This window comes from Arvicola amphibius, chromosome 18 (assembly GCF_903992535.2).
Source record: "Arvicola amphibius chromosome 18, mArvAmp1.2, whole genome shotgun sequence".
In the NCBI taxonomy this organism is placed as follows: Eukaryota; Metazoa; Chordata; class Mammalia; order Rodentia; family Cricetidae; genus Arvicola; species Arvicola amphibius.
Window position 1 is genome coordinate 14,671,608 of NC_052064.1, and position 26,312 is coordinate 14,697,919.

The 26,312-nt window shown below is 40.2% G+C and overlaps 1 protein-coding gene across 1 annotated transcript in view; it reads left to right on the top strand.

Moving 5' to 3' along the window:
• Window positions 1-14,918: 14,918 nt before the first annotated feature.
• The window catches only part of Sema3d (semaphorin 3D), a 189,499-nt gene continuing 178,105 nt past the window's right edge, over window positions 14,919-26,312 (top strand). Inside the window, exon 1 of the mRNA XM_038315362.1 lies at window positions 14,919-15,160. The gene's annotated coding sequence lies outside the window, so the exon portion shown is untranslated. The remainder of the gene's footprint in view (window positions 15,161-26,312) is intronic.

A 26,312-nucleotide genomic window follows, 5' to 3' on the forward strand; every position in this document is an offset into this window, starting at 1 on the left:
GACGGGTATACAGAGTGAGGTCCAGGACAGCTCGGAATACACACAGAAACCCTCTCTTGAAAACAAACAAACAAACAAAAACCAAAAAATTACACCTTCAATTTCATTGAATATACATTCGTCACTATCTCTTCAGAAGTAGAACGATTATCAGCCTTCTTAAATGATATCATCAGAAACGCTTGCTGTCTAAAGACACACAATTTTGTTTTTGGTTTTTCTCCAGTTGGTTTTAGCTAGATGCTTTCCTTGCAAACAACTATGGGATGTCATTATCTGGTAAATGAAAATACTACGTTGACATTAGGATACTTGTGGTCCCTTATTAGTATGGAAGTTGTTATTATACCTTCTTGACACTTCTGCACACACAGATGGCAAAGGAATGATAAAGTCCGTTGTCCTCACAGTGTCTTGCTGAAAGAGAAAGTGAAAGCACTCCCTAGTTTTCTGATTATGATAACTAATCCTGTCACAACCCACTTTAACCACTTTCTAAATGTCTAATCAGAGAAAGGAAACAACTGGGACGCTAATTTCTATAATAATTGTAGCATGACATAGGCACACTTAGGTGAGGACATGCAGTGTAGATAATCCCTGTCTCTCCCTATCCATGCATGCTATGACTATACCAAGGGAGGAGGAATAATAATTCTGAATGGCCATGGTTTGGAACTTTCAGAACCAATAATAGCCTGGAAGATGAGAGTGGTCTCACAGGCCAGTCTCCTTTAGAGCATGTTCTCTCCCTTCCAAAGGATTCTTGGTTTTTTTTATTGATCTCCTTAATGTCCTTGGCATGTGCCAAGGCCTCAGTTCAGACAGTTAGCTCCTGCACCTGGGCAAGTGACAGCACTGGACAGACATTTTGGATCATGGGAGACTTGTGAGCTTCACAATCTGCCACTCTGGCCATTCCACTTTTCATGAACTTTTTCTCACCGGGGGCTGGCAATCTTCCAGTTCTACTAATCACTCCATGATGGAAGGTCAAACAAAGCCAGATAAAGTCCTCACAAACGCAGCTGCTGCTGCCTGAGAAACACCATCTTCAATACCTGCAGTCTTGTGCTATTTCTGTCTGGATAAGGCTAAAACTTTCAAATCTATCCCTTTGCTTCCTTTTACCTTTGTGATCCCTTGGTCTTTCTGTAAAATAGCCAGTGCCTGTGTTATGGGGTGCTCAAATATTTTTCAGATATAATTTATAAATAAGTAACCTGATGCATATAATTTTCAGGAATAATAATCTTACCACTCTTGGGCATATATCCAAAGGATTCTCAACCCTACTATAAGGACATTTGCTCAACTATGTTCATAGCAGCATTATTCGTAATAGCCAGACCTGGAAACAACCTAGATGCCCCTCAACCGAAGCCAATGAAAGGATTACTAATTATCTTCTGCTATACTCATAGATCAATGCCTTGTCCATCAGAAAGGCTTCATCCAGGAACTAATGGGAGCAATGGCAGTGATCCAGTCAAACATTAGGTGAAGCTCAGGCAGCCCTCAGGGCAGAGGGCAAGGAAGGACTGTAGGAGCCAGAGGGGTTGCAGACACCAGAACACAACCCAGAGTATCAACTCAGCAGAGGTCATTAGGCTTTACAGAGACTGAAGTAGCAACCAAAAAGCATTCATGGGTCTGTGCTAGTTTCTCCGCATTCACCCTGTGGTTGTTTAGCTTGGTATTTTTGTTGGACTCCGAACAGTTCACAGTCTCTCTCTCTCTCTCTCTCTCTCTCTCTCTCTCTCTCTCTCTCTCTCTCTCTCTCTCTCTCTCTCTCTCTCTCTCTCTCTCTCTCTCTCTCTCTCTCTCTCTCTCTCTGTGTGTGTGTGTTGGGGGCGTGGTCTCAGAATCCTTTGTCTGCTTTTTGGGTCCTATTCCTTTGCCTGGGTGTCCCAATTCACCTTGATATGAGGCTTTGTACCTAGTTTTACTGTAACTTGTTATGATATGTTTGGTTGATATCCCTGGGAGGCCTGCTCATTTGACAAGGGAAATGGAAGAACAGGGGATCTGGGGGAGACTGGAGGTTGGGGAGACTGGAAGGAGTGGAAGAAAGGGGAGGGATTTATTGTTTGAGAGAAGAATGAAAAAAGAAGAAAGGAAGAAAAGAAGCAAGGAAGGAAGATAGGAAGGAAGAGACGTAATGAAAGTGAAAAAAAAAAGAAGCTCTCAAATGCATCCCAATTCAGACTCAGGGAAAGGAAAGTCTGCCTGATAAGCCAGTACTTAAAGAGGCTCAGCAGAAGGCAATTCTGCTCCATTTCCACAGACCTGCTCACCTGCAGCGTCTTGTTGCTTGTTTGAGTGAGTTGCTGAGATCATACTTGCCCCCAGCTATGGATTCCATAGAACTCCACAAAGGGATCTAGCAAAGAGATTGAAAAGACTCCAAAATAGATAAAAATTCACAAATTCATGGCAAGAAACTATAGATGAACCCCAAGATTTTCATATGCTTATTCTTCTATAGTTTGTACAAATATTATGACATTTGAAGAAAAGGAGGAACAGATTGCCTAGAGTCCTCTTTTCTCTCTCTCTTTTTTTGGCTAAAAGAAAGGGTTAAATTGTTATTAAGGTAAGTCAAGGAAAAGAAGGTAGAAAGTGTGGTCTACAAAGAAGAAAACAGTAAAGAAAATAATAGAAAGGGGAGACATTTTAAATAATAAATCATAATTATAGACATCTGTGAAATAATATATATGTATATTTACATATATACACATATCACTTGGAATGATTGTACAAGCTGATTAATAAATCTAGTATCTCACCTTTTTATCTGATTTTGTTGTGAGAACACTTAAGCATCTGTAAGCCAAGGATGTTTGTTTAGGCCAGTGGCATGTATTTAATTGGGTTATCGAGTTTCTCTCTTTCCTTTTTCTATTCCCTATGAAACTTTATTACTTTATCAATGTGCAGTGTGATTTTTTTCATATCTTATCTACTTATTTACCTCATGGTTAAAACAGTAATAATAACCACATAAATACCAGTTCTAATATAAACATTTTATCACACAAGTTTTTAACGTTACAAGGATGTAGTAAGAACTACACACATTCAGTAGAACACTTCTTCAAATTACGAATTCATTATCATCTGCCCTTGAGATGTTGGGCTGCAACAGTGAGCACAACTTCTATGTGCAATGAGTCAATAGTCAGCAATTATGGAGGGGAAGTCTCAATAATTTTAATTATGAGGAAAATAAAATCTGGAGGCATTGACATAGCTAACTCCTCATACATGTTACCGCAGCTGTCACCAACAAAGAAGTTGTTCAGGTTGCTCACTTACTCTGACTTCTGGTGTTGTCATTCACTGGACTACTTCAAAATATATGCGCTATTTTAAGATTTAGAGACCACCAAGAAAAGCCGCCATTGTGCATTAAAAGTCTTAATGAGTTTAGAATGATGAGAAGCAAGAATGATGTGGCGGGAGGGAAAGATGCATGAAGAGCACTCCCCGAGGCTAGAGGAAATAATCATGAGTCAGATGAAAAAACTTTTCTTTCGATGGTCTCTTTATTGCCAAGAGCTTCAACTCAGAATACAGGGGCACCGTCTTAGTCTTGTTATCATGAACGATGAATAGCTTTGGGGTAATGATGACTAACAGCAACACTGGCTAGTGTTCTAAAGACCTCACGGCTGGATCCTTCCTCTCATCAGCCCGCACTGGAAAGCATAAATAGGCTGGCTCCGTAGCAGTGTGACTACATAAGGGCAGGACTGGCTTCGTTGTGGAAGACTAACCAGCAGGTAAAAGCTAGTTCATGGAAAGACGTTCACTGAGTCCAATTAAACAAATAAATGACACAAAAGGCCATTTGTAAGCAGTCAATATTTTTTTCCTACATGAAATTAATAGCTGTAATTTAAAGGATCTCTTTAGTCAAGCACTTCAGAGTGGTACTCACTCACTTTTAAATATCATTACCAAGTTGGAAAAGTCACTTGTTTGGGAGGAGTTAAACAGAGAAAGTCAGTTAAATTATAGTCTATTTTGGTCTGGCAAGAATCTATTCCCTGCTGATGCCAAACAAGAATTCAGTTTTTTAGGAGCCCGAATATTTTAAAGTGTTCTTTACTACTAGTCATAAAAATGTGTTTATTTTAAAAATGCTTCTATTTTAAATCTAAAATGCAGAGAATATTTAAATCTTAACTATCCCCCATACCTAGCTGAAACCCACCCTCATTTTGTGGGTAACTACGTATGCTCACATCCCTATTATTCTAGACTATTTCAATACTTTCTAGGAAGGATGCTTTCGACTCAGTTGTCCTGCTGCTGCTGCATTGTTTGACATTCCCAAGGGAGAGAACTCGATATCATTGTTGTGCACACATGTTTTATTATTTTTTCTTCAATGCCTTTTTCCTATTCAGTTTGTGAGGTTCTATTTTCTTTGTCTGCCATCTAAAAATTGTAAGTTCTTTCTCATGCTCTTTTACTGGGGTTTACTAATGGAGCGTCTTAGTTGAGAAAAATTGAGAACTCCCAGATTTTCCACAGCACACTGCCTATAGGCCTCTTGCGGTGCTTTACGTAATTCAGGTGTTCTGGTCATGAAGTATTCTCACCTCCCAAACCCTCCCACCTACTCCAGACCATTACCTTTCTAGGTGCTTGCATACTGCAAATCCTGCAGGATCTTGCTCAAAACTCATGTTAATGGCATTCAACCTATATACTTGTCCTAATGTTCTCTTTTACACAACTCCGACTATGCACCATTTTTTTTGTGCTCAAAAGCAGCACATTATTTGCTTTTCCCTAAAATATTCATTTATTCTTCAGCACAAATCACAAAACAATTGCAGTCAGTTCTAGTACTCTCTCCATTAGTGTCTGAAAAGACAGAGAACATGTACATTGCACATATATGTCGATATTTCCAAGATAAATGAATATAAAATCATGGAACAGTTGTGGCTGAATACCACATTCATAGCTTTCTCTCTGTGTATATTGCATAGATTTTTCTCTCTGCATTATACTCCACACTCCTCTCTTAAGGTACGAACTATTGCTCTACATCCCGGAGAAAACATGCAATAAATCTTTCACAGGTTTATGTAGAATCATCTATTTTGGGCCTACCTCTCAGTTCCCTAATTTTGTCCTCTCTCATTTTACCACAGATGAACTGACTTGTTCTCAATAACAGTAACTTTTCAACTTCAGTAAGGACCTCTCTTTTCTATCATCCAGAAGTTCCTGTCCAAATTTCCAGAATTATATTCTTTGTGTAATAAAATACAATGCCCAATGTAATGATTAAAGAGGTTATAAGATTTTTAAGATGTGATCAACCAATGGAGTTAGTGCTTTCCTAAGTGGATTAATGGTACTTTTCTGGCCATGTTAATTCTTCAAATAGTGAGGGTGAGTTATTCTTTTAGTATAATATTTGTATTAATTCGTTGAAAAGTTTATATATGCATTCAATGCATTTGATAACATTCTACCCACACTCCTCTCCTAATTCCTCCCATATCCCCCTACATCCCATCACTGAGTCTAATACATAATGCTTATATGCCCATGAGAGTATGGCTGTCCATTAAAACATAGTGGATCTACCAGAGACCTCACCCTTCAATAAAAACTTGCTGTCCTGAACCAGCCATCCTGTCAGTACGTCACCACCCAGGGTTGGGAACCTTGAGCCCCTCTGCTCTCCATGCTGAAGTGTTTGAGCTGAGTCCGGTCTGGTGTGGGCAATGACAGCTGCTGAGTTCATGATTTCACATCCAGAAGATATTGTTGTAGTCTGTCTCGCTCAGGTTCTAGTTTTTACAGTCTCTATGTCCTCTATTTTGAGATAGTTTCTAAGCTGTGGATGAAGAAAGCATAATGTAGATGTCCCATTCATTTTCTGACTAGTTAGAAGCCTCTGCAGTCGCTGGTGCAAACTAACAGTCTCCTCGCATGACTAGATTAGAAACAGTGAGGACCGGTTGTTTAAAGAGGTAATTTCCATAACATTTTTCTCTTCCACATGTGTTTGCTTGCTTTCCCTTATTTCTCTGTGATGAGGGACATTAAGCTTCTTCAAGGTCACTCCCATTCAAATCCAACAACTTCAATTTTTTTTAAAAAAATAAAAGAAAAAACGTAAGAAAACCAAACTGCATAAGGAAAAGATTATTGTAGAGATATATATGTAGAGAACACACGTGAATGACTGAGGTTTGTGAAATATATCAGTCATATTATATATAATGGATTAAGCCATCTATTAAAGGATAAAGATTTTTTTAAATGGGCTCACAGGAAAGCTCACTTTATGCTGAATGCATGAAACAAACCTAAAACAATGTGCTCTTGATAGGCTAGAGAGTATAGGACGAACAGATGTGTACCATAAAAGTATAACATAGAAAGTACAGGTTGATATACTCTTGACATAAAAAGGAGACTAGGTTAAAAGGCACTGAAGGTAAAATTTGTAGTGCTAAACACTCTAACATTTAATAAATATATAAAACTCTATATGAACTAGTGAACAACGAATGCTAAATAGGAAAAACATGTATTAAATACCAAAGAGAAAGAAAAACACTAAGACTGGGAGAATTGAGCTCTATATTACCAGTGAACTATAAATTAAGTAGACATATATGTATGCAGTATATATATATATATATAGTATATATGTATATATATATATGATTTTTGATACAATACTATTATGCTAGAGTAACAATGTAAGTGCTTTAGTCTAAAGTGCCCAAATGTCATGGAAACCAAACTTATATTTAGCAAGTCAAGGGCTCCAAATTGATTTTAAATAATATACACAGCACTTTTATGTGACTTTGGTAGGTTTTGAAGATAACACCATTTAAAATGAAAGGAAAGACCTCTTACTCAGAGATTTTTTTTTTTAAATAGCAAGACTGAAGGGAGGTTAAGCAGTTACCTTTTGTTCTTTATATGCATCTAGGATTTAGGAGGTTCCATGCGTCTGAAGGTCTAAAGACAGCTCACAGCAGTCTCTTCTCACCTGCCACCGTGTAGTTTCAGCAACCTGTCTGGACCCTCTCTTTTTTTTTTTTTTTAATTTGAGTATATTGCCTTTTAATTCTTTTTTTTCTCGTTTTTTTTTATTAAAGATTTCCATCTCCTCCCCTCCTCCTCTCCCTTCCCTCCCCTCCCTTCCACCCATACCCCCACTCCACCCCTCTCCAAAGACAAAGAGCCATCAGAGTTCCCTTCACTATGTTAAGTCCAAGGTCCTCCCAGCTCCCCCTAAGTCCAGGAAGGTGAGCAACCAAACTGACAAGGCTCACAGTGAGCCCGTCCATGCTGTAGAGGTCATGTTCATTGCCGTTGTCCTTGGTTTCTCAGTCCTCCTCCACCGTCAGCCACATTCAGAGAGTCCGGTTTGGTTCCCTGTTCCATCAGTCCCATTCCAACTGGACTTGGTGGTCTCCCGTTAGATCTGTCCCACCGTCTCAATGGGTAAACGCACTCCTCACGGTCCTGACTTCCTTGCTCATGATCTCCCTCCTTTTGCTCCTCATCAGGACCTTGGGAGCTCAGTCCGGTGCTCCTATGTGGGGCTCTGTCATTTTCTCCATCCAATGCCAGGTGAAGGTTCTATGGTGATATGCAAGATATTCATGAGTATGGCAATAGGATCTGGACATTTCTGGCACCCTCTCCTCAGCTGCCCAAGGAACTAGCTGGGGGCGTCTTCAGGATTTTCCATCTCTTTAGAATATGTAGAAGAAAGAGAAATTGGGAAGCAACATCGCAACGTTTCTGTGAAATGATCATTTAAGCACTACGTAGCAGACACATGACTGGTTAGCGATGCAAGAAGAAATTGCATGGACATAGAGTTTTATATTTCCTTCTTAAAACGTTGCTGCAATTCACTTTACTTATTTGGGGGGGGGGGGATTATGCGTATGTGGAGGGGAGAGCACCACTTGTTGGAATTGTTCTGCTTCTCCCACCACACAGGTCCAAGGGAATGAGTTCAACTCATGAGGCTGCTTGGCAAGCACTTTCCTCTCTGAGACATCTCATGAGCCCTGCACTACCACTTTAACATGATTTTGCCCACCTTTCAGATTCTCCTACAGCCTTTAACAACTGTGTTCTCTCCTAAGAAGTGCAACTATTATAATAAAGTTGGAGACAAGTTTTTCACGGTAGGAATTAGGATAGACCTTCAATGTAGATGTTTCTCTGACAGACTCCAAAGTAAAATATGGGAAGCAACGCTGTAACTCGGAAAATGATAATTTTAATGAAGTATCAATTCAAAGGAGAATAGGATTTGTCAAAGTATTGTAACGATGTATTATTACTTTTTTTTTTTTTTTTTTTTTTTTTTTTTCTGGTTTTTCGAGACAGTGTTTCCCTGTAGTTTCTAGAGCCTGTCCTGGAACTAGCTCTTGTAGACCAGGCTGGCCTCGAACTCAGAGATCCGCCTGCCTCTACCTCCCGAGTGCTGGGATTAAAGGCGTGCGCCACCAACGCCCGGCTGTATTATTACTTATTTTTTTAAAAGCATACATAGTTCATTAACATTCTTTGCTAATGGTAATTCTATTGGCTGTTTAATGATTAACATTAAACACCTGTTTAATGATGCTAGATAAGAAAAATTAATTTCCTGTTTCCATGTAGCTTTGAAAAGCAAGAGTGCTTCCAAACATTAAATTAGGGCTCTATAAAACTGCCCTTATTAATTCATATCAGTAAGATCTGGATGATTTCAGCAGGGCTTTTCCAAAGCAAGGATGTAGATTAGGCATGCCAGCTACCCCACTATTACACAAAGCAGATCCAGTCAAGTGGTGCGATTTTAAATTACTGTAGTTCCCTAAATACTGATATTGTTGTTAATGATAATGCTAATTTTTGCAGATTGGCCTAGGGATTCAGCAATCTGGCCTGGTCTGTACGGCTGGCATTGACTTAGTTGGTAAATTACTCAGTCACAGTGTGTATGCAATCTGTTCTGAACAGCTCCGGCTGCCTGGTGTGGTTTTTGGATGTTCCCCTAAGGCTCCTGTGTAAGCGCTTCCTACTCAGCCCCTGGCCATTTCAGCAGCAGTGAAATCTCTAAAATGCACGGAGTTGAGGAAAAGCTTTTTGGGGCGTGGGGCCACGACCTTAAGAGGATTGTGCGACTCCAGCATCTTCCGCAACTCCCTGTTCAATTCCTAGTCATAAAGAGGTAGGAACGAGGAAACGGAATAGCGAGGTCTCTGAACAACAGTGATAACTTAAGCATCACATATTAAACCCGGGAGGCAGTAAATTTAAATTAGAGATAAGAAGTAAAACTGAATAAGCTCATGAGTTGGTTCCATCGCTCACTCTGTAGCACGCGTGGCCTACTCACAGGCACCAGAGAGGCAAGGAGCAGAGGTGATCAATCACCAACGGGAGCCTCCCAATTAGGAGACAAAGTATCCCCGTCTCAGGCATTTGGTGAAAGTCAACGAAAACTAACTCAGGTACTATTTCCTATTCATCATTGGAGCACTGGACTGAGCTCCCAAGGTCCCGATGAGGAGCAGAAGGAGCGAGAACATGAGGGAGAAAGTCAGGAACGAGAGGGGTGCGTTCACTCATGGAGACGGTGGGACAGAACTAATGGGAGATCACCAACTCCAGTTGGAATGGGACTGATGGATCATGCGACCAAACCCGTCTCTCTGAGTGTGGCCAACAGCGGGGGCTGACTGAGAAGCAAAGGACAATGGCTCTGGGCTCTGATTGTTCTTCATGGACGGGCTCTGTGGGAGCCTTCTCAGCTTGGTCGATCACCTTCCTGGACCTGGGGGGAGTTGGGAGGACCTTGGTCTTAGCATAGAGTGGGGAACCCTGATGGCTCCTTGGCCTTGAGAGGGAGGGAGGGGAGGTATGGGTGGAGGGGAGGGGAGGGAAGGGGGAGAAGGAGGGGAGGGAAGGGGGAGAAGGAGGGGAGGGAAGGGGGAGGAGGAGGGGAGGGAGGGGGGAGGAGGAGGGAAGGAGATGGAAATTTTTAAATATATATAAAAAAAAATAAACCATGAGAAAAAAAAAAAAGGGATGAGTAACTTTTTGTGTGATATTATAAAGCTATATTTTAGAATCAGTATCTATATAGCACACTTGTTCCATCCTTTTTAAAGAATGAACTAGTGGGGAAAGAAAAGGAAAGAAGGCAGAGAATGAAAATCACTATTCTCCTAATTGTTTTATTATATACTGTAATATTTTAATGGAAAAATAAGCATGGTTCAGGGGTGAAGGAAATGGTAGAGGCACAAACACAGCAGTGAAGAAAATCCTGAATTTTCTCCTATTTGTGGAAACCGATGGTTCAACTTTGTCCAAAACAAACCTCATTGTATAAAGAAAGAAATTCTATCTAATACATTTATGTGGAAGGCATTTTGATCATATCTGTACAGATCTGGGGTTATTTTGAAAAACCCTCCCATGTTTTCGTAGATACTGATTTCCTTGTGGTAAGCAGCTGCTTATGACCTTAAAGAAGCAGAAGCTGTGGAATGCCGGCCTGCTGGCTGGACTGGCCTGCGCTTGCCAGTTAATGCACAAAGGAACAGCGTCATTCCACTTGGGATACAGGTATATATTTGGGGTTGCGGAACTAACACAGCTTTGTCAGTTAGTTTTGAACCAGAACAAATAAGCCACAAGAGGGCATATTTTTCTTCATTTTATCAGCCTTGTACAAATAAGGAGGACTTCAGTGAGCTATCATATGAAACCATCTCTACCACTGTCCTAAAAGAATACAGTGCCCTCAGATAGACTCTAAGTGTGAAAGAGTGATCAAATGGGAAATAAAGCAAACTTGAAGGTATTTTTTGCAAGTGACATATAGAGAAATTATTTTCCCATAAACTCCTTTCTTGGGTATCGTTGATTGATATTAGTATAATGTTACACATAAAAAAAATGAATCATTTATGTAACTTCAAAATCCCCCCCCCACCCTTTTACAACATCCCACGTCAAGTGGTCAAGTGTGGGAATCCTTTCCAGCTTCTGGTGAATTTCAAAGTCAAGAAGGTTTTTCTTTTCCGAGGTCTCAGGATTTGTGCCAAAGGGGCTGGGTTGTGTTTTTATTTTTATTTTGAAACACATTCCTGCTGAATTTAATTATTCACCACACCCCAACCCAGCTAAGTAAATATAACCCTAAGATTCCAGCCTGGAAAGTCTTGAAAAAAATAGCTGATTTTTTAAAAAGACCCTATAGCATAGTGAAAGAAACATTCCAGACAGGACATTGGGGCAGGAACCTGAAAGGGGTGGGTGGTCATTCCATCTCTCTTGACTCTGCTCTCCTCACCAGAAGATGTCTTGGTAGGTAGTCTCTAAGGCTTTTCCTCACTGCTAATGTCTGTGAATACTCATGCTGCAAACCAGTCCCTATTGAAGACTTAAAGTGAGATCCAGACAGTTCGGCATTCCGACTGACTAACCGTAAGTTATTTACTGCTCTTATCTGATGGATAACGAGCAGTTGTGTATCTCTAAGATGTATGTAAAAGATAAAAGGTAGGCATGTTCTTCTCAACTACTAGCTAAATATAGCTAATGATGTTGATGGTGTAAAAGTCTAATGAATTGATAGTGAGTGAATTTCTAAGATCAAGTGAAACAGTGTACGTGATTAAGGGTGGGTGTGTTTGTGTGTGTGTGTGGTGTGTGTGTTGAGGTGTGCTTGGTGCTTATTAAAGAGAAATGCCTTATAGAAGATAAAGTAGATGAGCCACTTTTACTTCATGCCATCACTTGTTCTAATTAAACATAAATTATCATAAGTCAGAGTTTCAGTCTTATCTCCCTGTATTGACGTGTTAATATTTGAAAGAACATCCATAAATTAGTGTTTATTATAATGTTTTATGTATGATCACGTTAGAACAGGTTTTGCATACATGAGTACTAAATGTCCTGTTTTAACTCTCCATTTTCTTGAATTGTCTCTGGGTGGGCATAAATTTTCCAGTATCTTTTTCATTCCTTTTTGTATTTCTCTTTTAAAATCTTTGAGGTTCCACTTATTTGGGGCAATACAGCTCAAACAGCACATTTGATGAAAAGAGTCACAATCTAGCAGCTTCTGAGAACACGCCCAAATTATGAGATGCTGTTAGGTTGACATTCTGAACCCAGTAATTATCTTCTCAGTGTCAGAGGAATATTGTACAGAGGGGTTCTCCGTATACAATTTACTTAAACACCCGGAAAATATGTGTTTTCTTTACCCTACATTTTCCCTTTAGACTGAAGCAGACACACTAGCAACAATTCAATATATCTAAATGATTGCATACATGTTTCCACTGTAACTAAGGGTTTTTTGTTGAATCCCCAATAGCAGTCCCTAGACTCAAGTTAAACCGCATAATGAACCTTATATTTTAGCAAAACAATGTAAATGACACCCCTTATCCTAAGAATTCTTGCAATGATTCAGGTAGTGTGTGGCTCCTTAGGACAGGGAGCATATGTATTTTGATGACAGTCATATCAGAGTCCTGGAGTTTTTTTTTAAAACCATCCCATTGGGATACAGTACAGTTAACACACATTCTGGTGCAAAAAATTCAACAATGAGTATCCCAATCACCTGCACTTTTTTCCTGAATGTATCTACACCCACAGATTAGCTGAACACATAGCAGGTTCAGGATAACTAGGAGGATCTTGAAGGCTTAGTAAGCTACACAGCTCAGACCATTTACCTTATTGTGAGACTCTGCAGTTGATGCTGAGTCATGCTTAGAGTAATTAAAGGGAAAGAAAGGCACAAAAGCCATATCCCAGATGCTCTTTTCTCATGGTACCTTCAGGAGGCTCTAGAAAATTCCACCTAACTTCGAAGTGAGGGTACTTCAGACTAAAACACTTCATTGCTAATTCATGGGCCTTGTATTAGGATCTACGGAAATAAACACACAAACAGCCAACACGTATTGCATGGAGTCACATGCCTAACTCATTATGATATAGCATGAAAGGGGTTTCTAGTAATACCGAATATCAAAGTGCTTTAGGAAAAAAAGGAGGGAATGATTAATGCTGTTGGGGCTTTATAGAAAGACTTGCAATGGTAGCGATGAGGAAGCATCTGGTAGAGTAAGGACACTAAACAGAAAGATGTAGATAGGAGGGAAAGGGGAAATCCAGAGTTAACAGCAGTTCTCGTTAGAAATAATTTTTTCAGTCAACAAGCCAACAAAAACATTCAAGACTTCATGAATAATGCTTAAGTGGAGAGCTACTTATCATGAATCCCCCAAGTGAGAAAGCACACAACCATGCTGTGGGAGTTAGAAAGACGCAGTGGGTCCACACAAGAAGTTTGGACTCTTGATGACTGCTTAATAATGTAAATAAATATAACAATACAAAACTAGAAGTTAATGCAGGAAACACTAAGGGTCTGGTTAATTATGAGAGAAATGGCACATTGAAAAGGAAACTTCGGAAAGTTGTTGCTGTGGGTTGAAATAGTCTGTGAAGATTTCGGTTTTCCTATGTGAAAAGAGAAAAATTATGGGGTTGGCTGGTGACAGGCAAAATCAAAGTTATAGAGGCGGGCAGCATGGGACACAGTACAGAACCTTGGTCAGAGTTAGGAAACCTAAGCCCCTCATTAGGCTGAGTCTGCCACCAGCCACCTACAATGTGAAGTGACTCACTTCACGTCTGTGGTCCCCTGTCTTCTTCTGGTAGGAGGCTGAATTAAGAGTTCTTTTACGCCCTTCATTTCTCCCATCATCGTGCTCGCCTTCTGACCATCCCCAAGTAACAAACAGACCCCTTGTCATTTCCTAAGGTTGCACTGAAACTTTGCGGCGCCTATATTTAAAGTCAGAGCACAGGCAGGAAGCCCTGGCTGTCTGGTTTCTATGGGACTACTTCAAGGGAGCTCTAGGTGGCAACTAAGGTCATGGTTAGAAGTAGAGTTCTATTCATGGTAGGATTTACCGTCCCGCTGTCCACAAGACTCAATTGTACAGGCCCTTCCCACGTCCTTGTGCGTGGCTCTCCACGAGCCTTTGCTTTTTAAGAAATTCATCTAAGTAAGCCATTTATTATTTATACATGATTTTCTTAGAATTTTACCTCTAAATTGGGAGCTTTTGTTTCCTCAAAATCTATGTCCAGGGTTTGGGCTTGTATTCCTTTAAATCATTCTCGTTGTGTGATCAAAGTTTGCAAAAAATGTACAAAAGAACCCGGAAGGAGGGCCACACCCACAACCTCAGGCCAGTTGTGAGGAAAAGGTGAAGATTCCACGTTGCAAAGCTTCAGGGGTCGGTCACTGAGGAGAACTAATTCGCTCAACCTTTCCGGGCCACTAAATGTAGGCTGGAGTTTACCAGAGAAACACCTGTACTTTTCCCAGGGCAATTAAGATTTTTTAGGGTGGTATTTGTGGTCAACCATCGCCCCTGTTGTTTCTGCCTGAAGTCCTTTGCGTACTGTCTGAAAGAGAAGGGAATACAGGCTCGCTAAATCACCCAGGCCCAGACTGAGACGACAGGGGTGGCTTTACTGACTGACACAACACCCCATCCTCCCCAAAGCACTCACAGATCCGGCCGGAACTACCTCCAAACCCACCCAGGAGAGCCAGGCGCAGACAGGGAAGGTCTGTGAGCTCTGGAGGGATTGCCAGCACATCGGAAGAGGCCCGGAGCTGGGGGAGGAGATTGGAGGGAGAGGTAATCCCTGGCGTTCTGAGCATCCCCTTTTTAGAAAGACGGAGTCTCTCCCAGGACAGCTGCTGCGGTCACACCACAAACTTAAAAGCCGCCCTCCTGCTTGGAGCGTGCCTTTCCTCACCACGCTCCCCGGCCAAAGAGCCAACTGGTTGGGTCGCTGTCCGCGCGGAGAGACGCTCGCGGGAGACAGGAGCGCCCCCTGCCTTCCCGCCCGGCCGAAGCCAGCGCCTCCGCGCTCCGCCAGGGCCGCCCGCGCTCCGTGGCTCAGCCTGGGCTGCGACTCCAAAGAACTAGCGCCTGTGCCTGGCGTCCTGGTCCTCTCGGCCATCGCTGGCTGTCCCTTCTTCTCTCCTGAAACAGCGTCGGAGGGAAGGGAAAAAGCGACAAGAGTTGCCAGCAGGGAGGTAAGTCTGGGTTCGGGTCACCTGCCGCTCCAGTGGGAGGGTGCTCTGGCGGCTTAATGTTAAGCAGGGATGGTGGGATGTGAGCGCGACTGTGGATCCGAAGTGGTAGCCCTGCGACCGGAATGTGGGGACCTGTGCCTAGTCTAAGAAGGCGCCGGAGAGCGCGCCAGAGAGCGCACCGGGTGCGGCTGCGCCATGGGACAGACTGGGGAGCCCAGGAGCTCCGCTTCAGAGATAGTGCGACAACTGGGGCGCAGTGCCACCACGCCGCTGTGCTTCAGAATCGCACTCCGAAGCTCTGCCAGCCTGTGCCTCTGAAAGTTTGTTTCCCGGGGCTCCCCGCCTGAGAAATTTACCCTCTTCCTGGATACTCCTTCCCGGGTTCTCTTCCTAGGCTTGACAGTCAAAGAAACTTGGGGACGTGCTCCCCAACTCCCTACTGCTACAGGTTCATTCGGAGCAGCGGTGGTAGGGCGGTCCAGAATGAATTAAGCAAAGTGTAACTGTGCCCAGCTCCCCCTTTTCCTTTTAGCCTGGGGACACAGAAAGTAGGAGCAAGTTGGTTGTTTTGGTTGTGGCACTTTGAGAAAGGGAGCTACAACACCTTTTTTCTTTCAAAGAAATCGCGACTGGCGGTCTGTTGGGAGAGTTCAACCCTCTTGCTAGGGCGGGGTGGGTAGGAGGTTTTGAAGCCAGATAACAGCCTCTAAGCTTGCTGAACTGTGAAATAAGGCTATGACAAGTGTTCTACAACCAGGGAATTCTGTGGCCCCGGACACGACCCCCACTGCGCATTTAACCCCGAGGGCACCACCTAGGCTCTCTCGGATTCGCCACTGCTCTGGCAACCTCGAGGACTGTTTTCTGAAACGATATTCCGTTCCCAATGACTTGTGCTCAACCTCGTGGACTGAGTTGATTTGCCTAAGTCCCGGCCCTTGGAGAGACTTGACAGGAGGAGGAGACACCCCTGCGCTCTGGCTGGGCTATCTGGAATGTGGGGCCTGGATTGGAGACGTATGCCTGGCAACTGAGGCTGCTGACCTCAGCCATTAGGTATTAAGGATGTCGGAGCTAAATTGGCGAACTTTCACCATTTTGTGTCAAACCCTAACAGAATGCAGTATCCCTACGTGGATTCTTCTTTCTCCACCCAAAACCCTTGGCATTAGCCACTCTAGCCACAAGTTCCTATTTGCACTATAAAAAGAAGCAGCAAGTACCAGTAACTGGAAAGGACCTAAAGTCTCAAATGCCAAAGAAAGGGGCTCTCTTGAATATGTGCACCAGCACTGGGAAGATGGAGAATTCAACCTGAAGAAAGGAGTTTACATGATAAAGAGATACCATGCCCACCCCACCCCCACCTCCCACCCTTGGCTCTGCACCTTGGAGTATCTCTGCTGCTTTTGTGTAACCCATGGCAACTGCCAGGGCAAGGGCCATCAGAGCCTTCTTCATCTGCCATGTGGAAAGAAAAATATGAAAGGTACAAAAGGGAGGGAGGCTCAAGCCATCACTCTGTGGAAGCCATTCGCCTTCCCTCTCTATCTAAAGTGCAGGAAGGATCAATATTGGGAGTGACCAGCCATAGCTGGCAGTTGCTTTAGCTCCCTGTGTCCTTGGAGTCCTGGCTAGCGGGGCATTCAATGACAGACTAAGTGATGGCCATGCAGGGGTCAAGAGATGGGAACAGACCTTGGCCCTTAAAAAGAACAGCCAGGAAATGATGTGCGAAGAGATAAGGAGAGGATCAAGAGGTAACCGAGAGACAATGAAATGGGACTAATTTGACCTGCCAAATTTTCACATGGAATTTACCCACTTATGAAATGGAAAATTTCTGGAAAAGGAAACTGACATTTATCAAATATCTATTGTGCCCATGTGCTCTGTATACTCTTTTATTGCTCTCAATATTGTATAAATGGTCTCTTGATGATTAAAAAGGAAAAATTAATATTGTTCCATTGGACGTTTATATTGCTATAAATAATCATACCTTTAAAAGTTACATCAATCGGAGAATGTACTAAATCCTCATTCTGTTCATTGTAGAGGCGCCAATAGAATCAAAATGATGATGATTTGTGTGCACAAATATACATTGTAAGGGGTAAGGCTGCTGTAGGGGCTCAATTGCTTGGCTGTGGCTCTCCCTTCAGGAACCTAAGCTAGCTCCCCATGACTCTACTGGAAGGGAAGTCTTTTCCGAGGTCTCTATGAGTAAACACGTATCTGTGAAGAGCACTAGAGAAGTTGGTTGGAGAGGACAGAACAACTCATCCAAAGACCTATAACATGTATAATATTAAATTTCCAAATGTAAACGCATAACATGTTCCCCAAATTATCGGGGCTTTAAACGTATTTTTAAAAGAAAAAGAATATCCTTATCTGACAGCAACTCTGAAGTTGAGAACACCTGTTTTGATGACCAGTTTCCCCCCGTCTCACGACCTACACATCAGAAACCTCCATATTTTGGCCACTGTTTTACCTTCACAAATGTCTACTGCTCTTTAGAAAGAAGGATAAAGACTGGTCTCCCGGCTCCCTCTTGCTGCCTTTCTGAGGGAGAAGCCTGGGGGAAAATGTCTGTCAAAGCAAATGTCTGAAGACAATCAGGAAACGGATCAACATGAGTAGAATCTCTCGATGAATGATAGAAAAATAGTTACTGGGATTTCCCTTTCACAGGACTGCCTTTGTAGGCGAAATTTTACCTGATGAACTTGTTCTCCATTTTGTAGGGGAAAGCTGCACAAAGATAAACTTGTTATTATTGTTGTTATTGCTATGTGTCACCGTGAAGATTATGTCTGTGTGAGGGAAATCCAAGATGGCACAATGACAAAGGCAGAGGAAGAGTGTCTGACAGGACAACATGGTGCCTTAGGTTCGAATGTGAGTCACCAACTGTATCGCCTTTTCCAGACTTGGGACATAATTCATCCATACTTGTATTTAAATTAAGGCAGAATCTTTCATGATTCCCAGTTCTTACCTTTCATATGGTTCATTGTGTGGACATAGCATGTTAACGGTCATAGAGTTTACAGAAATTACCAGGCATCTTGGTAGACATCTCCTAAGGTTAGAAGCATCTCATGGCTCAGGATTTATTTATTAAAGTAGTAATGAAGTTGCTGGACTAAGTTTCCACCAGGTTTTTATGAATGTGGACTATCAATTCATCTTAAATGGAAAGTCCTCCAGCGACTGTTATTGTTTAAAACAGCTTCATTATCTTGGAAAAAATAGAAGAAGTTGACCGAAATTTGGTCTTTCATCTAGAAGGTTGAATATTTTCATGACATGTTCATGGGAAACTGTCCTTTTCATTTAATAAACAAGAGTAGCCAATGGTCTATGTTGTTATTATTAGTAGTAGTATTTTGCTATAAACACATATAGCTTCATAGAGTATCCAAGGAAAGTTAAAATGTCTTTGAGGATTTCCTATCACAAACCTTGAGGTTAAAACAGAGCGAGCTGCCACATTTAGGGAATAAGCAGCAACAACAGTAGAAATGATGGTTGATACTTGGCACTATTTGGTGACCACAAAATCACAATGTTGGTTTTTAAAACTTCTCTTCCTCTAGGAGACTTTGGCCAGATTCTCCCTTACTTTTATGTCTTTGAAGTCCATCCTTACTATACTGAAACACTTCAATTTTTTCTCTACGCTTATGTTGTTTATAATCCCTGCTTAGATCATAGAAATCTGGAGGGAAATAAATAGTCTTCTCTTAATTTTGAATACCTTTGGTTAATACTGTACAGAGCATATATCACATACTATTGAAATCTAATTAATTATTCCATAGATAGTAATTTTAATGTCTATAATGTTGACAAAATGAGTCCAGGTTCATACTTAATTGTCTTGATTATAACAAGTAGATATTTTTCACGTTTCTGAATTTTTTCCTATTCACTTAAAGGATTTTAGCTCCCAGAGTGTAGTGATCATGCAGTAACACAGGAAGGGCATACACTCATGCACCTAAAAGAGTTATATATCCCCAAATTATTAAATTCGTGGGTCTTTTGGAAGAAACTAATTAATTAGGAATGATTTAATCTATGTCATCTGTGAAAATGGTAGTTTAATTCTTCATCAGTAAAGTGGTTGGGAAAAAGATAGAGAATTTATTGTACATAAAAAATACTGATAAGCAGCTACAACACTTTGGAAGGTTTTTTTGAAATTTGGTAACGAGACAGATTCATTACTGACATATTTAAATAAACTATGAAACTACATGTACACACAAGAGCTTTTAGGAAGATAGTCCATGTGCTAAAACATAGGGCTCTTTTTAATTATTTTGACCCATCACTGTTATTGTTTGACTTTGCATTTCCACCTTTACACTTACGTTAAACCATTTTAATAGTACGGAAACAGTGCATTTTCAAGCTGCTTACTAATCTCCTCTTAGTAAGCCCTTTCAGTGGGCTCATTCAATTGTAACACTCCATCAGCCATCTACACCTCCCCTAAACTGAAAGGGAGGAGTAAAAGCAACGTGGGAGGGGGCTCATTGACCGGGAGAGACTTATCTGGACTAATCTCTCTTCCTCCTAGACCATCATCTTTCAGCTTGTATCACTTTCTGCTTTGGTGAAGACAAATTACTTCTTTTACATCCCTTATTGCTTCTGGGAGACAGTCTAGTAATTTTAGAAAGTGGTATTTCAATAAGTAATATGCTGTGCAAGCCTTTCACCGGCAACTCATAGGAATGTGGAAATGTTCTTCCAGCTAATCAAAAATTGTCCTAATGGAAGGAACTACACACACACACACACACACACACACACACACAAGAGAGAGAGAGAGCCCAATACAAACAAAAAATAAATTATGTGACTTCTGGAAATAAAGTAAGATTACTTATCTGGTAAATAAAGTTGTATAACTTTATATATCAAAGTAACACATTGATAATCTATCATCAGGTGATTGACATTTTCCTATCTTAAATGAGTCATGCTCTTTGCTACACATTTTAATTAGACTCTTGAATACTTTAAACCAACATTGGCGATGATGGTGCTGTTTGTAATCCAGATGAGCTTCCCAGCTGCCATTTAAATAAATGAGCTAAGTACATATAAATATAACTACATTGCATAACAAAAGTTGCAGTAGAACTTTCTCAGTAGAGATGGTGTCTGGACTCATTAGAATAAAGAGACTGAGAAATAATGTTGGCCAATTTATCTTTAGTTTGTATTAACATTGAAAAGGGGGACTCAGAGTAAGGCCTCCTACTAAGTTCCTTTTTTAAAGTCCCTTAGAGGTTGTACCATGAATTCTCAAAAATTTGGTTGCCTAACCAAGACCTGCATGATGAAAATTCCAGCTGAAGGCCAGCATAGACTGGGGACATCTCATGAGTTCCTGACCCTAGATGAAGAGTTGCAGACAGTCATCTATTGCTGCGAATGGAGTATAAGTTTTCTCCAGGGTGTGAAAGTTCCCAAGAGTTATCCAACTACAAGTGGTCATCTCTAGGCACATATGTTTACAAGCATCACTAAGTGGACCCAGTGGCTTGTGTATGTGACTCTGTGCTTGAATGTATACATGGGTAGCATCAATTAAAGAAGAGGTCATAGTGTGAGAGGTAACGGAGGAAAGGGGAGCTGGAGCAGGGAAAAGAAAATGTGAAAATGATACAAATAGAGTACTCACATATGTAATTTCCAAATATTAAATAAGTACAGCTGCATCCATGCCTAATGATGAAATGATGTCAAATTAAATCTACATAATCTAGCTCTTATGACATGTATAAAACTAGCATAAGTTTTTTCTTTTTATCTTTATCATAAAAAATAGGCTAAATAAGTACTAAATTCAGGTATTCTGAAGTCTGGCATTTCTTATTATTGTTATTCTCAGGGGATATTTGGTTCTCATATATAAAGTAATTAATCGATGAAAGTAAAAAGAGTTCTATAAGGCTTTAAAAAATTTAAAAGGAACAGTATTCCTATTATGGACAGCACTTTTAGTTTTGAAAATATTATACTGTATTTCACATAGATAGTTGAGGCTCCAAATTACCTTTAATAGGAACTTCTAGATTAGTAGAAATGACACCAATTCAAGTTTACTTGTTGAAATAATGTATATAGTTTTATGAGATTTCTAAAAATCTTATTTTGACAGCTTTCATGGAAATAATGGTTCAGGTTCTGGCTATTACAAATAATGCTGCTATGAACATAGTTGAACAAATACTTTTGTAATATGATAGGGCATCTGAACATGGCGGATAATGAGGGCTGCTGAGAAGCCAAAGACAATGGCACTGGATTTTGATCCTACTACACATACTGGCCTTGGGGGGTGGCTAGCCTGTTTTGATGCTCACCTTCCTAGACCTGGATGGAGGGAGGAGGATCTTGGACTTCCCAGAGGGCAGGGAACCCTTACTGCTCTTCGGACAGGAGAGGGAGGGGGAGTGAAGGGGGGAGGGGGAGGTAAATGGGAGGCGGGGAGGAGGCAGAAATTTTTAATAAAAAATGGTTCAGGATCACCATTCCATAATTAATAAATTCTGGGAAGCAAAATGTAGGAAGATTAGGAATCATTTTTTTCATACATCTACTACATTCAAAGATATGTGGTAATTACTAAGACACAAGTAAGTTTAAATTAGAGTTAAATTTTATATTTAACAAATAACAACTGCATTTTGCTTTTTAATACCATTCCTCAGTAGAAAGAACCCAGTTTCCTTAGAGAAATGCCTAATTCTAAAACTACCTTGTAATATCAGAAAATAAAGAGCACTAAGCAACATACACAAACACACCTAATGTACACACACACATGCACACACTAACTCACCCACACATACACAAATTCACACACATCACATGTGTACATACACACAGGCATGAACACACTAAATCACCCACAAACATACACACATACCCTACATGTGCATACACACATGCATGCACACACAAACTCACACACACATACATACACAAACTCACACATACATACACAAACTCACACATGCATGTGTATCCATACCCCCACATACATGTATACATACATTCACTCACAGAAAATGTACATATACATACACAAGCAATCACCTATACAAAACCGTACACGTCTTCATATACACATGTATACATGCATGAATACACACATGCCCACACATGTGCACAGACATATTCACATGTACATTCTTACACACATATGTACACACATTCATGCACACAAACACACACATACTCTTACACATGTGTGTGCAAACACACATTTATATTCACACGTGCATGTACACACAAATGATATCTGCATGCCAAAAAGACACAGGAACCAATGATTAGAACTCCCAGTGATCACAATTCAAATAACATGAACAACAAAGCTGTAGTAATAGTTATGAAACAAGTATAAAATAAATATTCATGAAATTATAATAGTTTTAATAATTTTTATCAGATACTAGAGATAGGAGAAAATTTATGTTCCCTGTGCAGAAGAACTTCAAATAATTTCTGCACTGAGTTGAGAAAAAGAAACAGAATGGCATTAGGGTGAGAACAACTTTCTTCCCAAAGAGCATGGGGTGGAGGGGGCAAAGAAAGAGAGCACTGCGCAGGAATTAATTATCACGAACCCCATCTCACTGCCAGTGTCAACCACGTTGTCACATTTAAAATGATAGTCACAGATCTCATGGATGGTATGCACTCTTCATGTGAGTGAGTAAAAGTGGTGTATTTTAAAGCAGGCTCTTTCTTAAATCTGTAATCCCATGAACTCCAGAGAAAAACACTTGAGACAAATTACACTAGTGAAAAATTTAGAAATCTTCACACCTCCAATGTCATCAATAACTAAGACAGCTGAGATACTGTTACAGATTAAAGGAAATAATGAAAATATACTATAGACTTGTAAAAATGTAAATAAATTTGGAACTAATAATATTTCCTTAATGGTTTATTATTTGTAGTGAATGTCTATACTAATGTAAAAATTGATAATGGCAAAAGCTGGTGTGAGTTTTAGGGAAACTTCTCTATTTTCTAAGTGTTCATAGAAATCTAAAACTCCTCTGAAACATGTTTACAGCATGCATTGAGAAAGCAGACAGACTAAAGGTTAGCCGTTCTGTACCCATCAGAGTTAACATCTCTTCTCTCTCTCTCTTTCTCTCTCTCTCTCTTTCTCTCTCTCTCTCTCTCTCTCTCTCTCTCTCTCTAGTGTGTGTGTGTTCGTGTGTTTGTCATGAATATAGGATTTTTTTCTTATATATGTCTGTGCAGTTGTTATATACGTGTGCCAAGGAGATCAGGAAAGGATATTAGATCTCTTGCAGTTACAGATGGTTATAAACTGTCATGTGAGTGCTGGAAATTGAACCTGGGTCCTCTGCAAGACCATTAAATATTCTTAATTGCTGAGTCATCTTTCAAGTTCCAAGATCTTTTAATTGAGTGTTGGGTTACTTTCTTTAATTTGGGTATCCTATTAATGCTGCTAGTATCTTCTGTTAATAATAAAGATAATAAATCTTATCATCACAAAAACAAATACAGTGACTTGGCTATCCTTATAATTATTTCTTTTCAAAGTAAGATAGAATACTGAATTTCCAAAATCTTCTAAATCACATTATTGTTGTTTGTCATGAAAATAAAGCTGTATGTTAGCAATCAATGAATCAATCTTACGTGTTTAAAGGCATAAGGAAGGGTTTTCTCTCTGTATTTCTGCTGCTTGCTGACTTTACTGAGATCCATCATCGTTCCCAGATGTCTTCAATTCCAGATAAAGGTTAGCCTTCCAAAATTCTTACCAAAGTCAATGAATGAATACTTAGACTTTTTCTTTCAACCTCAAGGAACCCACTCTGACAAATATGTTAAAGATTATTATCCATCAAATTCTTTATGTGCAGTAACTATGCATGGCTATGTTGAATGTTCTAGGATTCCTAGGGAGTTTCTACCTTCGCTGAGGCATATTTGTGTTTCTGCGGATGTATAATGACAGCAAAGGGGACTGCCTCTTGCCACTGAATCAATTATATTTATTATACACACACACATACACATATGAGTACTCACATATATAATTTTCATGTACTTGCATATTACACGAGTCTATATTATATATTTATATAACTATGTATATAATATATAATTATATATCACATATATATAAGTGCTCACATGTATATGTTTTCATGTACTTTCATATTCCACGAGTCTATATTATGCATTCACACATATATACATGCATGCATGTACTCACACACATACTTTTAAATACAAGTGCTCCTTCTTCATATCTTTCTCCAAGGAGAGAGATTCATATGTAAAATTTTACTGTTTCTCACAATGTTCTTGTCTACACTTGGTACAATTTTTGCTGTTGTTGCTTTGAGTTTTGTTTTAATGTATAGTTAGAAGACTTTGTTGTGTTTTTAAACATAAGTACCAAATGTGGTGGCACATTCCTGTAATCCCAGTCAACTGAGTGGCTGAGGCAGGAGGATGGCAAATCTTGAGGCTAACCTTGGCTGCTTACTAAGAAGACCCCATTTCAAAACAAAATACAAAGCACTCATCTGTCATGTGTGAGGCCATAGATTCAATCTCTAGGATCAGAGAGAGAAACAAACAAGCAACTAAACAACAACAAACAAATCAACAAAACCTGGCTTATTGTTGTGTGGGCAGCCCCCTCTACAATTGAGGCAAAATAGTGTCATTTTGTCAATCCCACGGCTCTGCTCTTTACTCTTTCTCTATATTTATAATTGTTTAGTGATGACCTGCTTTAAAGTCTCTGTTGAACTTGTGTTTTAATGTGACAAAAGTTAAAAACTTAGCATTTATTTCTCTTTTTGTTTTTTAAACTTTTCTTCCTCTGGTGTTAGTTTACATGAGTCATAATATAAAACACGCAAGAACTTCTCTGTGAAAAGTCTGATTACCTGGCTGCAGGAGACAGGATTAAGCCTACCTCTGGTGACAGTACTCTGTATTATAAACTTGTAAAAAGACTGATATTAGAAACAAGTCCCAGTACCTTTATCAATGGCTTCTTAGTCAGCTCCTATTGTCAGCCACATTCAGAGAGTCCAGTTTGATCGCACGCTTCTTCAGTCCCAGTCCAGCTGGATTTGATGAGCTCCCATTAGAACAGGCACACTGTCTCAGTGGGTGGATCAACCCCTTGCAGTCCTGACTTCCTTGCTCATCTTCTTCCTCCTTCTGCTGAGCAGGAGGGGAGTGGGAGGAGGGGAGGAAGTATAAATTTTTGAATAAAAAAATTGAAATACGTAATAATAATAATAATAATAATAATCATAATCATAATAATGATGACTGACATTACATGACTAATAGGATTTGGACCCTCACTGAAATTTTAGATTTACATTTTCCCTATGGCAAAACATATAAAAACTTTCTTAATATTTGTTCTTGATCCATGATTGTAGGTAACTTGAGGGCCTGGTTGTTGGGGTTTCTGTCCTGCCCAGTTCCCACAGTCTTTAGCTCCCAAAGAAAATCACACCGATTATCTATATTAGATATAAACTGATTAGCCCATTAGCTCAGGCTTCTTGTTAACTCTTATAACTTATATTAACCCATTATCCTTATCTATGTTAGCCACATGCTCGGTACCTTTTTCAGTGGGGCAGGTCACATCCTGCTTCTTTACTTTCTGGACAGGACTTGGGAGAAATTGGCTTCCTCCTTCCCAAAATTCTCCTGTTCTCATTGACCCACCTTTACATCCTGTCTGGTTGTCCTGCTTATACTTCCTGCCTGGCTACTGGCCAATCAGCGTTTATTTAAAACAAAATTGACAGAATATAGACAATTGTCCCGCACCCATTGAACATGCCTAGAAACCCAGCTCTTAGCAGCTGGAGGTGGGAGGATTAGGAGTTCAAAGCTATACTACAGATTCAAGGCCAGTTAGGTGCATGAGACTATGTCTTCAAAAACCAAATGAACAAAAGTCGTCATCTGACCTATGTATGATAAGTTACCTTAATCAAAATGAAGAATCAAACAATATTCTGTGAAAACTTCTTAAATATTTAATTTCATCAATGGAGACATGTTTAATTCATATTTT